The sequence below is a fragment of the Miscanthus floridulus genome, chromosome 10 (genome assembly GCF_019320115.1).
Source record: "Miscanthus floridulus cultivar M001 chromosome 10, ASM1932011v1, whole genome shotgun sequence".
Lineage (NCBI taxonomy): Eukaryota > Viridiplantae > Streptophyta > Magnoliopsida > Poales > Poaceae > Miscanthus > Miscanthus floridulus.
In genome coordinates this window covers 17,082,338-17,099,696 of record NC_089589.1, presented here as the reverse complement: position 1 = coordinate 17,099,696, position 17,359 = coordinate 17,082,338, and the positions used below count along the sequence as shown (strand labels likewise).

The 17,359-nt window shown below is 41.5% G+C and overlaps 1 pseudogene; it reads right to left on the bottom strand.

The window, feature by feature from the left end:
* Window positions 1-211: 211 nt before the first annotated feature.
* LOC136486307 (disease resistance protein RGA5-like) lies at window positions 212-13,696 on the bottom strand (annotated as a pseudogene).
* Window positions 13,697-17,359: the final 3,663 nt, after the last annotated feature.

Below are 17,359 nucleotides of genomic sequence, written 5' to 3'. Positions count from 1 at the left end.
AAATCGATTTGTAGAGGCGGCTGGTGTTACTAGCCGCCCCTATAAATCAATTTGTAGGGGCGGCTGATAACACCAGCCGCCTCTACAAATCGATTTATAGGGACGGTCTGGGAACCGCCCCTACAAATACATGGTTTGTAGAGACGGTATGGTAGGGACGGCTGGCCGAACCGCCCCTACAAATGAACTGTAACCGCCCCTGGAAATGATATTTGATGTAGTGGTTGTCACTGACCAATAGAGCAGAAAAAAGAGGGATTGAGAAGATTCAGCCCAGCAATGTTTTGGAGGATTTCTGAGGTTTTGCAAAACGATTGAACCAGCCTTCCGGATTACTTTTTTTTTTTTGATAAAATGATTCTATTCCGACCTATGTATGCGGTTCAATGAGTAGGGATATATGTAGGCTGGGGTCGGGTGCTGTAGCCCAGGCATAGGGTTGTCCAGTTTTTCTTCTTTTCCGGCGGCCTGCTTTTTATCCTGCCGCATCAATAGCCTTCGCTTCACCCGCCTTTGACTCTGAGTTCGCAGGACCAACCGACACTAATCGCACGTCGCCAAGGTTGTGCTTGCGAAGATTGCTGAGCAGGTCGACGGGGTCGCAGGTGCCGCACACCACTAGTTTGTCGCCATCCCTCGAAAAGGATGACACTGCAGCCAAACGCAGGAAGATACAAAGAGGAAAAATATACGTTAATATTGAGTGTGTATGCGTCTACAGTCTACAGTCTTCAGTCTTGTAGTCTACAATACATTTACCTCCATGGGTCGTAGGTTCTATCTCTCTTATTTTGGACCATATTTTGGACCAAGCTTTATCTCTCTGCAGGCCCATCTTTATAACTATTTGTACCGTTTCCTGCAACAAGTAATGAAACACCATCATCGCAAAGTTAGGCGCAAAAATGCGGAGAACGGGAGAAGCAAGCTTAGATACAAAGTTAGGCACAAAAAAGCGGAGAACGGGAGAAGCAAGCTTAGCAAAGATTTTTATTATTTTTAACAATGGTTGAGGTGCATAATTCAGATACAAATTAAGAGATGTTACTTATATTATCTTTCATAATGGCACATTTGGTAATTTGAATGCAAGCTTAGAAGGTCTCTTTGCATTATCTTTCCTAATAGCAGCCGTTGAGTAATTTATAAAAATATTATGCTTATTTTAAAATATGTTTTATAAGGACGAACATTATTAATACGGGGGAGTTATTGAGTCTTTCTCCTTTCTTTAGCCTACTTTATATCCTACCCTAGAGTTTGGGATGTAAATGGGTTTGTCTACAAATCTTTATATAAGCTTAATTTGACGGGTTGGTGCGGATTACCCGTAAAATTAAAGCTTATATGCAGGTTCGCAGACAAACCCGCTTGTATCTCGAGCGGGAGACTTCAATTTACTCACCTTATTTGAGTTCCCAGGACCATCCGACACTGATTGCACGTAGCCAAGGCAGTGCTTGCGCAGACTGCTGAGCAGGTCGACGGGGTCGCAGGTGCCGCACACCACCAGGTTGTCCCCTTTTCTCAACACAGATGATACCCCTGCAGCCAAACACAAGAAGGGTACAAAGAGGAAAAATATACGTAATACGTTAATATTGATTAGGCACGCCCCAATTACGCGCTGAGTGTGTATGCATCTACACTCTACAGTCTGGTACTCTACAATACGTTTACCTTCTTTGCTAGCAGCTATGTTTATGATTTTGGGCCAGTCTTCGTCTCTTTGCAAGCTCATCTTTATAACTACCTTTTTCTGCAACAAGTAAAACACATACATTGCAAAGTCAGGCGCAAAAAGCGGAGGACGGGAGAAGCAAGACAATGGAGCAGCAATGGGAGTCTGGAAATAGAGTCACTCCCCAGGTTACTAGGAGTAACCATAACGGTTACTTTTCATTAAAAAAGAACCGTAACGGTTACCAATATTGCTAAAATTGACCTCCCTCAAGGATTTTGGAAAACGACACTATTCATCAGGCATCACATCCACAATCTAGGCCGGATCTCATTCTCTCCAAAATGGTTTAGTACCCGCCACTAAGTCACATATAATCACTACACATGAAATGGTCAATTCACAAAGCATCACATAACACATTGGGTAAGATTGTGTGGCACGACATAGGTCCATTAATTTAGTTCCTTGTGGTGAAACCTAGCCACTTAATTAGGTTCAAGCCTCCTACTCAGCTGGATGCTAGCAGGTACGGCTAATTATTCTTTAAATAATAGTCGACGTTCTATGTTGGCACAGCCTATTTTAGGGTCAGGTGTGCATGCATGCCTTTATTGTGTTCAGTCTGTGTGTGTTTACATGAGCGTTTAAATCTGTACTGCAAACAAAAACATTATATCACACAGAATGGGTTCTATTCAACGATTTGATGTGGACCAAAATAAAGAGTGAGAAGCTAACCAAAACTATTCGTGAGATTATGGACCCAACTATTTTAGTGTGATTTCAATTGTGTGCACTAACCCTTGTGAGTGGAAACGTGGAGTTGGAATTTCATCATGACATCCAACGTGATTTCGCACGAACATCATGTGCACACATTGAATGGGCAAATCATGTGCATCGTCTCACTATGAGATCTTGCCTAGCGTACTTTAGGATTTATGTTTTCTTTTGCAAATAATTGTCTTCCACACGGCGGAGCTCTATGCTTCAAGAGGTACTTATCACTTCAAAAATCATAATAGCACATTCATGTCGTACTCCCTTCATTCCAAATTATAAGACGCTTTGGTTTTTCAAGATGCATAATTTTTCTATATACTTACATATGCATAATGTCTAGATATATGTACTTAGATATATACTATGTCTAGATATGTAGTAAAAACAATATATCAAAAAAAGTCAAAACATCTTATAATTTAGAATTGAGGAAGGAACTCACCCCAGTTGATGACTTTTTTATTTTCTGGTGATGCTTTAAGCTGTCCTTTTCCGATGTAGGCGATGGTGTTATTAGTGATGCTTCGGACTCCTCACCTGACGGTCGTAATACTTTAGGAGGAAATGGCATTGAAAAATCGTTGAACTTTGGAACAGAGCTTGTCTGCAGTCCAAAAGTAAATATGTCAGAATCCACACTTTGTTCTTAGGTACAGTATTCAATAAAAAAAGTATACTCACTCCATCTAAAAAATACTCCAGTATAAAGACTTCTAGCATTTTTAGGGTTAAAAAATACTCCCTCCATCCAAAAAAAAAATACAACTATAAGATACGTGTGAGTCGAACTAGTTTAACTTTGACCGAGTTTATAGTGGATAATATTAATATTTATGTCTCCAACTAAGTTTATTATGAAAATATATTTCTTAATCGATTTACTTATTTTGTATTATAATTGTTAGTAGATTTTTCTAGAATTTTGATGAAACTTTAAGTCGTTTGACTCCTCAAAAATGAGAATTGCATTCTTTTATGGACCGAGTACACATCTAAGTACTCACTAGGTTCAGCCTTTTAATTGCATCAATCAAGAGCTATTCATCATTTAATTGTCCCACTCAGAACCTAGACCGTCCTTTACTTGCACCAATCAAAAGCTGGTGTCCTAGCTTTAACGTGAAATAGTTTAAGTGTTTCGTATCTGGCTTAACTTGTCATTACTCCCTCCGTTTTTTATTAGATGTCGAATTAGTTTTGTCCTAAATCAAACATTTGTATATTTAACCACTGATTTCAAAAAAATTATACAGATTCATGTCATAAGATTTATGTTTAGATTCACTATAACAAATACTTCCATAATATATAATTCATATGTTGTGAGAGGATTTTTTAAAACAGTTGGTGAAAGATAATAATATTTGATTTAGGATAAAGCTAATATGATATGTAAAAAGAACGGATGGAGTATATTTCTATATATCCTAGAATCCTTATTACATTCGTGGGAGATGTGAAAAAAATAAAGAAAAACACTGGAGAAAAATAAAGTAATTACACTGCTTGTGGCTGATGATCCTTCACTGGTTTCGATGTCAGCAAGCCTATCAATGATGTCGCGTATACAGGGCCTCTTACTTGGGTCACGATGCATGCAGCTTTTCCCCATTTCAATGCATAGTATTACTTGACTATAAGCTGTTTCCAACGCTGTGTGTCTCCCTGATGTATCAGATTCCAACCTACTCCTCCAGCCTTCAAGCACCTATCAATTTGTATAACAGAGATGTGATTAACGTCAGGGGTGCATTGAATTTCATATAATATACCAAATACTCAGCTGATACAGCGGGAATACCATAAAACTGATACTATACATGTAAAAGCAAGAAGTACGCAGTGTAGTAGACAAATAATTCGAAATCATACAGCAGCGTGATTGGGTGACATTAAAGAAAATTGCACTATGCCAGAGGTATATCTTCATCTCCCGATGGTCATGGTGGCTACGCACGCTCAGCAGGCTGCCGTGGCCAGTTCATGGTGGCACGTCAGATCCACGTGGCGGGGGTTTTACCCTAGCATAGGGGCTGCTGGATCTGTGCGTGTCGGGTCGATAGTGGCCGCGTGCAGTTGACGTGGACTGTCCCACAGGCCACAGGCTAGCAGTGGCATGTCGACCCGGTTTTGGCACATTCGAGCAGATCTCGCTGTGTGCACATTTGTAACCACACAATACCACACACTAAATTTTTTTTGTCATCAAATTTTCTCAACTTGATTCCACATTCTTGACATCGTCTTAATTTTATGCTTCCTAGCCCTGTCAACCTTCTCATAAAATCAAATCAATCTAACCTTACCTTGATACCACTTATTAGAATCTAATACCCTAGTTATGCATAACAGTCCGCAAATCTTTGAAACATATTGCGGGTATGACACAAGCTTGCACCGTAGATGACGATGTTGAAGCAATCACAACAAGATATTAGGATTTTGGTAAATTCTATAAACACAACTCCAAAAGAGTACAAATGATTGTCATTCTCTCACAACCCTACTTAACCCTCTAGGGTTCATTGATTCTTGCCATATACAAGAATCTAGTGTAATAGAACTATCTAGCCTAATTTTCTTGAGCGCTCCTAATTGCTTCTTCCAAACCTTGGACGATGATACCTATGGCCTCCACCCCTTGTTTATATACCTTGTTTGTATAGGATTCTACACTCAAGTCCACTTCAAAGCCCCCATACATACAAGTAGGAGTCCTACTGTTAGTAGGATTCTACACTTAAGTCCTAATAGGATTAGAAGTCCTAATAGCACACCACTCGAGTCCTATTACAAGTAAGATCTGAATCACTATACAACAAACCTCGTGATCCAACAGCACGCCCCGTGCATACTAATATCCACCTAACTTTTTCCTTTTCTCCACCAAGTCAAGCAAGCCAAATCTACTCTCCATCCTTGGCAAGGCGAGGCGAACGAATTGCCAGAAGATGTCATCCCATGTAATAATGTCAACAGATACACCACCCATCACCTCTCTTAATCAGCACAAGGCTACCACCACTACCAAGAGAGCGCAACTAGATGACCAAACAGCATGGAAATGGACCACTACGACCTACCCAAGATAAGATACACTATATGAGCACCAGACCAGCCCATGAGGCGATGCCAGTGAAAACATGGCTCGCCAAGCACTAACCAAGGAATCTGACCATGTCATGAGTCACTGTTGTCATGTCTGTGGTGTCAAAGGAAGATGAGGAGGGATAGCCATCCACCAATGCTACACACCTCCCTGCGCCCCATAGCGCTAGGATGCGAAGGCTGGGAAGAGGAGGCCATAGCCAAGAGCCCTGGTTCCATCCATCGTCACACCCCCCAACCATGAATATTGCGTTTCAGTGGTCACCACCACGAGCGGCAACTCGGTGGCTGCTACCAAACCTAACACCATGGGACTCCGCCTGCTTTGCACTGAAGAAACATTGTTTGTCTTTAGACCCACATGGATCCAACCAATGGCAATATGCCTTGATCCAATTGCAAGTTAGGGGAGAGAAGGAGAGGAGAGGAAACGCGGATGATGATCACTGCCACCACCTTTGCCATCATTGGCTAGGCGTTGTGGCAGCCTCTGCATTGCCTGTGCTGTGGAGGGGGCATAAGTGGTGCCAGCAATAGCGCCTCCATTGTCGCCTCTAAAGACGGTGTTGGGGAGGGGGTGTGTAAGGATACAAATGGTAACTTCAAGCCACATATGTGTTTCAATCATTCTTTTGTTGCCAAATCAGTTCATAGGTTGGTTAAATGTTGTTAGAAATATGCTACTAAGCAAAAGTCCCCACATTAATGACTGAGACTCAAAAGAGATGCTTAAGTAAGTAAAACTACTAAATATGGAACTCCTAAAAGAGGACTTGCCTAAATAAGTTCAACCATATGCCCGTATATAGTGTTTTTGAGTAACCAAGTTTCCCCTAAATTTGTAAAGTGTCAAATATGCCCTCAAGAAGGATAACATCCAAAATGAAAATGAAAGTGAGATTTTGGACATGGATAAATCTTAAGTGATTTGATAAAATTGTTCTTACACTTTTTATGTTAGGGTGGTCCTTGTGTCCTGTCACCATCTGCATGATTATAACACCCAAACTGTATATGTCACATTTTAAGCTGACTGCTCCTTCTTCATGATATTCTGGTGCCATATAGTCCCTACACGAAAATTAACAATGAATAAATAGGGATCTAGAGAATAAACTCAGATGATCTTTAGGAAAACAATGGAGTATTTATTCAACATATAATTAGCTTACAGCAATGTAACAATTTCTTTAGTTGCAGTTCGCCTATCTTCACCCAACAATCTTGAATAAGCATAGTCCGTTATTTTTGGCACCATGTTAGCATCAAGTAGTATATTCTCTGGTTTGAGGTGCAAATGGACAATACGATTTGCATGAAGATAATCCAAGCCCTGACATATTCCTTTCATTATTTGATAGCGTGTGTGCCATTCAAACCCACAGGATTCTTCTGCATAAGTAAAGATAATTCTTAGAACGTGAAGTCTTCTTTGCCATCAGCAAAAGCAAGTCCTAATACCCACAAACACCATCTAACAATAGTTGATCTTTAAATTTTAGTTTTTGATCGCATTATGCTTATTTCACAGACGAAATGAGTTCTGTAATCCTGCTGAACTAAACCTTTTGTTTAATAGGTAAGACCGAAATCAACTACATCTCATTATTATCAATACCAATAATAATTCTGAACTAATATGCATACCAGTAATGTGCCTACTGAGGCTTCCATTGTGCAGATACTCAAAGCACAGCAATATATCTTGCTGTTCTATACGCAAGTTTTCCCCCTCCTGTTCTATAGGTTGCGTGTGTGCCCAGTAGCCCAAAAACCGTACTATATTGCTGTGCTTAACTGTCATTAAACAATCAACCACACGAGCCAATTCTCCATCAACAGTTCCACGCGGCCCACATAGTCTTTTCACGGCAACAATTAATCCATCTCCAAGGATTCCCTGTTTATCGACACTTGTGTTAGTATAAGGACAAGTATTTGGGCGAAGCCTTGATACATAATTTTTATCAACTTGTAATTGAGAACTAGAAACACCTTGTAAACCATCCCAAATCCACCTTGACCAATCTCTTGCTCGGTAGAGAAATTATTTGTGATGTCTTCCAAAAGTGATAAGTCAAGAGTTGTTGGCTCTGCACTTTCATCCCATAATATGCTTACCAACATATGATGTTTAATATATTCATCTGTCAATTATAGGAAACAATAGTTATTCTGTAAAATAAGACAACTATGTACGCTTATATTTGGAATACCATCAAAGGAAATTTTTGATACACAAAAGTCACAAGCCATAGGGCCAACTTCGATATAGAACCAATTTCAAAAAAAAAAAACTTCGATATAGAACCACATAGTGGAACAGGAGTGCCGGATTGAACAGTGACTTTTGAAATCCTTATCTGACATGCCCTAAAATAGACCTTCACTAACCACAGCACAAGTAAATGTTGTTCAACCTAAGAACATGTGACTGTTCTGTCAAATTTATAGCAGATTTTAAATAATAATCAGATTCGAGCAAAAAAAAAATGGATATACTGAAACTGATATTTATGTGCTCCCTAATGTGCCACTCCTCTGACAAAGCTACCTGATTTATGGTGATATGAAGTCCCAGAAGCTGGTGGAAGATCGAATTCTCTAGATAACCTGGAAAAAAGAGTCTTAGTCCTTTAAGACATTTTGAGACATGACAAGAAAATTGGCCATGTTTACCATGGATCATGCCTATGTTTTCCAAAAAGGTGTGTGGTCAATGTTTTTTTGAGACGTGTGTGGTCAAATTTTGTGACCCTTAATTGAAGATTAATCTGCACCAGTTAGTAATGTGGCCACCTCTTGTTGCCAGTATTTTATTGACTCACTGCACTATCAGATCTGCAAACCCCTAAAAACAGATAAAAAAAACTAACACAGCCCCCTACCAACTACCGTCCTCCTATTCTGATCCAGTAACCTACAAATCTACAATGAAATCATCATGAACCCTAAAACCTAAACTTGGTAATTGGAGTTTGGCTGGAAAGCTAATGCCATCACTGGAGCATAGATAGAAATCTGATTGGTCATAAATGAGCTACTTTACATTTTTGAACCCATAATATAATAGATAGATACAGGAATATTGGATACGAACAAATTAGGGCCTATGTGATGGGAGGAAGGTCATCATCACACTATTCGCACAAATAGTACCTACTGTTCAGTTCCTGCCAGGCTCAAGGTAGGTTGTTAATGTGCCTGGGTGTTGCAGCAGCCCCTAATACATCTTAGAATCGGAATCCATATTATTGTTGAACGTGAGTTGTTCTAACTTGTATGAGTACGAGTCATGAGTCATGAAGGGCGTAAGGGCATTTTGGGAAGTAAAAAAGACAGTTGGAAGGATCCCTTCATTATTTAATATTAGGTATAGATATAGATAAGTGACTACATAGAGGGCACTCTCTGTTTAGATTTAAATTGAAACCCGTCCAGCTACATCAGGCCTCCATCTCAATCTAAAATGTTGGCCCCACAGCGATCAAAAGAAGATCAGTTTATCATCTTGGTCTACCTCCCACACGTGTCTCCAATTCCTCTCGCTCTCGACCACGACACCGGCTTCCTCAAGCAAAGCGCTTCTGCCTTCCGCCAGAACTGATTATGCCACAGCCGCCGCCTGGAACCACCATAGCAAGGCCAGTGAGATATTCCACCTCATTTCCCCTCCATGCTCCCCCGCCTGCCTCCACCACCGTCCCCACTTGATCTGACGGCGGATCCGCCAGCATTGCTAATTGGTGCAGAGATGTCAGCAAGGAGTTCCCTCTCCTTCCTCTCCACACTCCTCAGCCTCCACCACCATCACTCCTGATCCAATCTGCCGCACGTGCAACCACGACCACTGCTAACTACTACAATCTTGTTTTTTTGAGATTTTTCTAAAATTTATCTTATTTTCTAGCGTGTCTTATGAGACGTGGAGGCTCTGTTGGGAACCTCCACTTAGTAATAGTAAAGATGGTCCATGAGAGACAAATTACCAAATAAGAACCCATACCTGCTATCAATGTGTTTGTCCATATCTTCTGCGCAAGCTCTCTCTACAATCTCATGTTCACTTGATGAACCTCCATGTAGCCTCAGATGAAACTTATCTAATTGAGGATATTCTTCCTCTATGAAATCTACCAGCTGTGAGTTAAATCTAGGACATCTTGGATGCTTTCTAATGATATCCTCAAACGATAACTTGACAACCCTCCAGTCGGATTCATCAACACCTGGGAGGACCCCAATTCGTCCAACGACCTCCTGAAGGTTTAACAGGTGCTCAATGCCATCGAGCACTCGGTTATGGTTCTTGCCTCTATGGGCATTGAAACAAAGCTTGACCCTTTGAAGATTGGGCATGGCTCCTGCCTGAAAAGCCAAACTCATCACACCACATGTGAATTTGAAATACTTGAGAGCTGGGAATGACATGGTGCTGAAGACGACAGTTCCAGTCAGAGCTGTCCGCACATACAGTGAGAAAACTGAGAGGGAAGGTAATCCAGAGATGTTACTAATATCATTTCCCTGCAGTTCTTTAACCACTATTTTCAAAATGCAGAGTTTGTGCAGTTCACCAATCTGAGTGGGCAGTCTGTAAAACAAGCAAATTGGTGGCAACAACTCAAGTTTCTGAAGAAACATGGGAGGAGAGGAGATACCGCTCCAGATATCAAAGAAAATAGATGTTGTTAACCCATCAGGAGTCAGGGTGAGAGATTTGAGATTGCAAAATTTCCCAAGAGAAAAAACTAGGGGTATCAGCTTTCTCTTCAGATGGTCACTAGATAAAGCTGCAGAACAGGTTAGATGAAGATGCTGAAGGTTTGTCAGCTTGCTTAGGCTCCATATATTGTCTTCAGAGTTACATCTGAGGTCAAAATACAATAGTGTACTTAGAGATTTGATGTGGCCAATCCCATCTGGTAACTCTGTTGCAGCTCGGAGACCAAGATGCAACAAACCCGGAAGATGGACAATATCCAATGGAACTGCAGATAGTCTTGCATCTATTTCTAGTGTTTCCAAATAATGTAGCCCTTGCATCTGGGCTGGTAGTTCAACCATGATATCACCTGAAATCTTCAAATATCTCAGTTGAAATGATATGCAAATCCTTGAGAGGTCCAAACTCATGTGTCTGTCATGACTGCCCCAAAATTCAAGGATTAGAACTCGGAGATGCTTAAATTCCACAATTGGAGGCATACACTTAAGCAATCCAAAGAAGCCAATTGATCGCAATTGTGACATTACTATTCCTTCTGGTTGCTTTGCATATTTGGCACTACTGAATCGGAAGGACAGTCGATGGGCCTTTGTAGAAAATCCTGTTATGGGTTGAGAGTAATCTATTGCAGCAACAAACTCCTCTTCCTTGGAATTATGATTAATGAGATCAAATATAATATGGTGTACTGTACATGACAACACCTCATCATTGTAGTCAATTTTCATAGGTTGGACCATTCCCCTATTGACAAGCTCCTCAAAATAGCCCTCTGCAATTTCCTCTCTGTCTTTTCCTTCTGCTGGATTAATAAAACCTTCAGCTATCCATTGCTTCACCAGATGAACCTTCCACATTATGTAACCCTCTGGGTACATATTGAAATACAGCAGGCATGTCTTCAAACAACAAGGAAGACTATTGTAACTAAGGTTTAGTATTTTTTTCTGGATCGCTTCAACTGTATTACTTCTATTAAGAATGGAGCATAAACGACCATGTATATGGTACCACAGCTCTGAGTAGTCTATGCTTGCTAAAAGACCAGCTACATGGATGAGGGACAGTGGAAGACCACAACATTTTCTAATGATACCATATGAAACTTCTTTCAGTTCATCAGGGCATTGTTGTTCAGAGCCAAAAACTCGATTGAAGAATAAGTATCCAGAGTCTTGAATGCCAAGAGGTTTCATCTTCAAAATATTATCTGCCATATAACTGCAACACTTAAGAGCTACATTCATGTTTTCTGTAGTTGCTACAATTCTACTGCAATTATTGCCCTCCGGAAAAGCACCTCTTACAATGTCCCATGCTGTTTCTTCCCATAAATCATCAATTACAATGAAGTACCTGTGAAAAAATTAATATAACAAGTACGCTTTATCAGGTAAAAGTCTATAACAACCAGACGAAGATAATAAAGTATCTATATAAGAGCATCTCCAAGAGTTTCTAAAACCTACTCCCAATCTTTTTTTTTTTGGCAAGATTGGATAAAAACACTCTCCAACAACTCCCTATCTCAACTCCCAATCTTTCCGCACTTGGGAAAATCAATCCAATCGTGCGGAAATATACGTGCACGTATCGATCGGCCAATATGGAGGTGGAAGGATGAGGGGAAGAATAAGAGTAAGAATAGGGTTCCAATGCATATGTACAGGAGAGAAGGAAAGTATAAAAGGGGTTGGAATGATTTGAAAATAGTCCGGGATTTCTGATGCAAAATTGCCTTCTGCGCGACTTTTTGGAAACGGTTGGAGGAACCCAACAAAATGTGCTCCTAACTTTTTTTTCCACTTGGAAAACTCATTGATTACCAATTGTTTTTTTTTTTTTTGAAACTCATGGAGATGCTCTAAGTATGGTGTTAGAATTTGAATAAACGAGAGAGAGCTATACAAGTTTGCTATGTCAACTCACATTCATCCATGAATCTATAAGACTTATATCTTACAACTAATAACCCATGCAGACTACAGAGGCACAAGTTGGACTAGTAGGAATAAAAAAATTAAGCTCTACACCTTAGATTACACATAGTGTAGGGTGTGGGTATGTGTTCCCGAAAAGGTAGTTCTGCATCTTAGACTGTAGGTAGTAAAACTAGTAACCGCTGTAAAATTTCACATAATAGTCGTTGCAGTTGTAAATAAGGTAGTTAGTAACACCATTTTAAATTGATCAACATGCTTCTGGTAGAGTCAAACCACAAGTATTTGGGATTGTACGATCTGAGATACAATACAAGAGGCTTCCTCTTGCAAAACTGTTAACCTACTTATAATACTATATTACTATCAAGTAATAAGTCCACTAAGCTATTATAATAACTTTGACGCCTAAGAAAGGTTAAAAAAAAGGGGCAGACAAAATACCTCTTATCATTGGAGTTGTTCCTGAATAATGTCAATGAGGCTCTGCACAGAACTAGCAACAGAGGGTAGTTGGTGGTGCGGCTGAACTTGGGAGAGAATGCTCCCAAGAAGCCTTCTCATGTCAATCTTTCGCGAAGCATGTACAAATGCCCGCAACTCAAATTGGCCTCTAAGTTCACGGAAAATTTCTTTCGCAAGAGTGGTCTTGCCAACACCTGCAGGTCCGACAATGGATACCACTTTCAGCTGCTGCTCTGCTTCCCCAGTAAGCATTTCAATCAGTTTGGTCCTGGAGTCGTCGATTCCCACAAGATTGGCCGCATCTCCATTCAACGCCGGAGCCCGGCAGTGCTGTGTGATCATATTCATATGCTTCGGGCTCGAGCAACAAGCGTCAAGCTGGTACCTTTCGAGCCGCTCGCTAGCCTGCCACAGTAGATCCCTCAATTGGGCAATCTTGGCGACCCTTGTGCTGCGCCTCGGCGGCGCGGGAAGCAGAGCAATCTTCACGCGACCAACCCTATGGCTGCTTATCTTGGCACCGGCGTCTGTGCGGATCAGCATCAAGTCGTCGACAAAGTCTTCTATATGGTAAGACAGTTCTCGCGCCTCCTCCATCCAGCACTTGGCCCTGAGGCTGGGAGTTTCCAGCATCGATAGATCCACGAGGGCGGAGCATACTTCCTCTAGATCTTGCTTGAGGAGTCCGATTCCGTCCTTCACCGTCTTCCGCAGCCGAGATTCGGAAGCTAGCAGCAGATCGAGCTTCCTGAGAACAGGGCCCATGGCCCCCATGGTGGAACTTACTGCAGCCTCCATTTCCCCAAGTAAGAAATTTAGGGAAGATGCAGGAATTTTATTGTGCCATCTCTAGCACTGCAAGGGCCAGGGGCAAATAAACCAAAAAATCTCTGTTGCAGTCAGAAGAAAAAAAATAAGAAAAAAAAACAGGGAAACTCGGTGACGGAGGAAGAAGGTGGATGACGGCCAACACTGTGTAGCAAGACAGAAGCGCTACCAGCCTGCCAACTGCTATCTGCTATAAGCCAAGCTGAGTCATCTACCTTTCGTTTTCACGTAGAAAAATATCATCACATTAAGAGCAGGACCAATACAACCACAGCCTACCAACTGCTATCTGCTATAAGATGGTGACACACAAAGCTGGGTCATTTACCTTTCGTTTTCACATTGAAAAATATCGTCACATTGAGAGCACGACCAATACAACCACAGCCTGCCAACTGCTGCTATAAGATGGTGACACACCAAGCTAGGTCATCTACCTTTCGTTTTCACATAGAAAAATATCGTCACATTGAGAGCACGACTAATACAACCACAGCCTGCCAACTGTTATCTGCTATAAGATGGTGACACACCAAGCTGGGTCATCTACCTTTCGTTTTCACATTGAAAAAATATCGTCACATTGAGAGCACGACCAATACAACCACAGCCTCACATAGAAAAATATCGTCACATTGAGAGCACGACCAATACAACCACTACAGTGCTAGTAGTTCCATGAAAAAGTTATAGTCGAGGTTGAGGGTTTTTATTAGAAAATTAGGCATTTTCATGGTCAATTAAATCCAGAAATAAAACATCAGCAGGTTCGTGACAACATATATGTGTATGTGTATAACACTAACAAATGCTACAGCATGCATTATGACAACCGATCGATACAGTAAGTACACACAGTACAGTAATCAGAAAGTTAAGAGTGTACCCAGCGGAGGGTCCCATGCCGAGGGTATCAGAGGCTCCATTCGCACCAGACATAGTGCGTTGCTCGAAGTCGTGGACCACAGTCGATGCAGAAAAGGTGTTCGTAGTGCAGTCCCACGAACGGTCACTAGGAAGAAGACACCTTGCTGTTCCGCGAGCGATCACCAGGAAGAAGACGTCTGCGATGTGGATGAGCAGTTGCGGAATGGCTCCCCAAAAACCTAATCGCCGCACACCCTGTGCAAGGTTCGCAGGCGGACGAGGGTTCCGGAGGCACCTGCTCTCCCGTTGCTCCGTGCGCGCAAAGGTATGGGACGGGAAAAGCCAAAGGGCGGCTGAGATGTGGTCTCTCGGAAGCAAAGAAAAGAGAGATGGACTGACGAAGAACTTCTAACTTATGTCTGCGACGGGGAGAAAGAAGGCCAGCGGAGGAACTCAGGAGATGGAGACACGAAGAGACGGTAACGGGCGCAATCAACTCGCCTCCACCATAAAGAAGAGAAACTCCTGTAATTATGTGAAATAAGTGGCAAAACCTGGCCACGCCCGCCCGTCCGCTCGCTCGCCGCCCGCCTGCCACGGCCACGGCCCACAGCCCATGGCCCGGCTCGGCTGGCGGTGGCGGTGGCGGCGCGCACGCACGTGTGGCACTCTTGTGTCCTTTTCTCAGCTTCTCAATTAAGATGGATAATTTCCAAACAAATAAGCTTGAGTCAACGTTCAATCAAAATCTCATACGATATAAACCATACAACACTTAATGTTACGGACCATAGAGTTTTATTTGATTTATTAAATATTATACGGGCCAAGCCCATAATATATCCAATCAATCCCCACCAAACTCTAGGGTTTGTAACAAAGTAGTCTCAGAATCACATTTCTTTTATATACTAGTGTTTCGATGGAGACTGTTAAGTTGAACATCCATCTTGAGCAATAGTTTCACGCAGTCACAAATGAATTATGGACTAAGCCTTGAATTGATAGTTTTGTGTGAGGTGAATGTCACTAAAGTCCTTAGCCGATACTAGGCTGCAAAAGGCATCCTCTCTATTTGAAGCATATAAGTCATACTCTAGTGCCTTTCATGAGTATTAGAGATCACCCTAAATCTCATAGACTGTGACCAGCAGTCTGACTCATATAGGTGTGTTTCTCAAAAGATGTTCTGTAGGACACATCTTTGCTTTAGCAAGCCACTTGGAACATATTAAGGTAAAAACCAACCTGCCTTACAAAAAGGAAAGATATGCATCAGAAATGAGTCTTACTAAGGAATCTTTCCTCATAATTTACTACTAGCTTGTTTCACCATCCTACTTCATGGGATCTCCGATCACATAGAATAGGTTATCACTATAGTAAATTTATGTGGGTCTCAAACCCATCTCTCTCGATGCACTTTCTATCATATTGCAGTGACAGACCCTTAGTGAATTGATCTACCAGATTATTAGACTGTATGAACATAGTCCAACGTTATTACTCCGGAGTTTTTCAATTTTCTGACAGATTTTAGTCGTCTCTTAACATGTCCTTGTGGACTTCATATTATCCTTAGAACTGTTAACCTTCATAATCACAGTCTGGTTATCGCAGTTCATAGAAATAGCCGGTATGGGTTTTTCAACAACCAATGAATCCATAAGGAGATCACGAAGCCACTCGGCCTCAGAGCCAGCGGTGTCTAATGCTGTGAGTTATGCTTCCATTGTAGACTTCGTTAAGATAATCTGCTTGCAAGACTTCTAGGAAACAGCACCATCCTCGAAGCGAAAACACATATCCACTAGTGGCATAAAGCTCATCAGCATCAGAGATCCAGTTGGCATCACAACAGCCTTCCAGCACCTTCGGATGTCCGGTATAATGAATACCATAGCTCATAGTGTCTTTTAGATAGCGCATCACTCTCTCAAGAGCATGTCAGTGATCAACTCTCGGGTTTGACACAAACTGGCTCAGCTTGCACACAACAAATGAGATGTCAGGCCTTGTTGCACTAGCAAGATACATGAGCGAACCAATGATCTAGGGAATATCTCAATTGATCCCTTGCTATTCTTCGATTTTTCCTCAATATCACACTAGGGTCATAAGGTGTAGGAGCAGGTTCACAATCACTAAACCCAAAGCGACTCAGCACCTTTTCCACATAGTGGGATTGTAACAGAGTTACCCCACCATCACCTTCTCTATGAAGCTTGAATATTAAGAATAACATCAACCTCTCCCAAATCTTTCATTTCAAAATTATTAGATAAAAATTTCTTCACCTCCTCAATCACTTTGAGGCTGGATCCAAAGATCAGTATGTCATCAACATATAAGCACAAAATAACTCCTTCACCCCCACCATACCGATAGTACACACATTTGTCAGCTTCATTCACAACAAAAGCCAGCAGATGTTAGAGTTCTATCGAACTTCTCATGCCGACTGCTTAGGAGCTTGCTTTAGGCTATATAATGACTTTAATAATTTACACACCTTGCCTTTTTGACCATTTGCTACAAACCCATCTGGCTGATCCATATAGATCTTCCTCCTCTAACTCTCTGTTTATGAAAGCTGTCTTAACGTCCATTTGATGAACGATAAGACCATAAGAGGCTGCCTAGAGAAAGCAAAACTCAAATTGTAGTCAATCGGGCAACCGGTGAATAAGTATCAAAGAAATCATCACCTTCCTTTTGAGTATAACCCTTGGCCACAAGTCTTGCCTTGTACCTCTCGATAGTACCATCAGGCCTAAGTTTTTTCTTGAACACCCATTTGCACCCTATGGGCTTGCACCCATAAGCACGATCAACTATTTCCTATGTTCCATTTGACATAATAGAATCTATCTCACTCCGTACTGCTTCCTTTCATAAGTCAGCATCAGGAGAGGAATATGCCTCTTCAATGGTCGTTGGTGTGTCATCCACAAG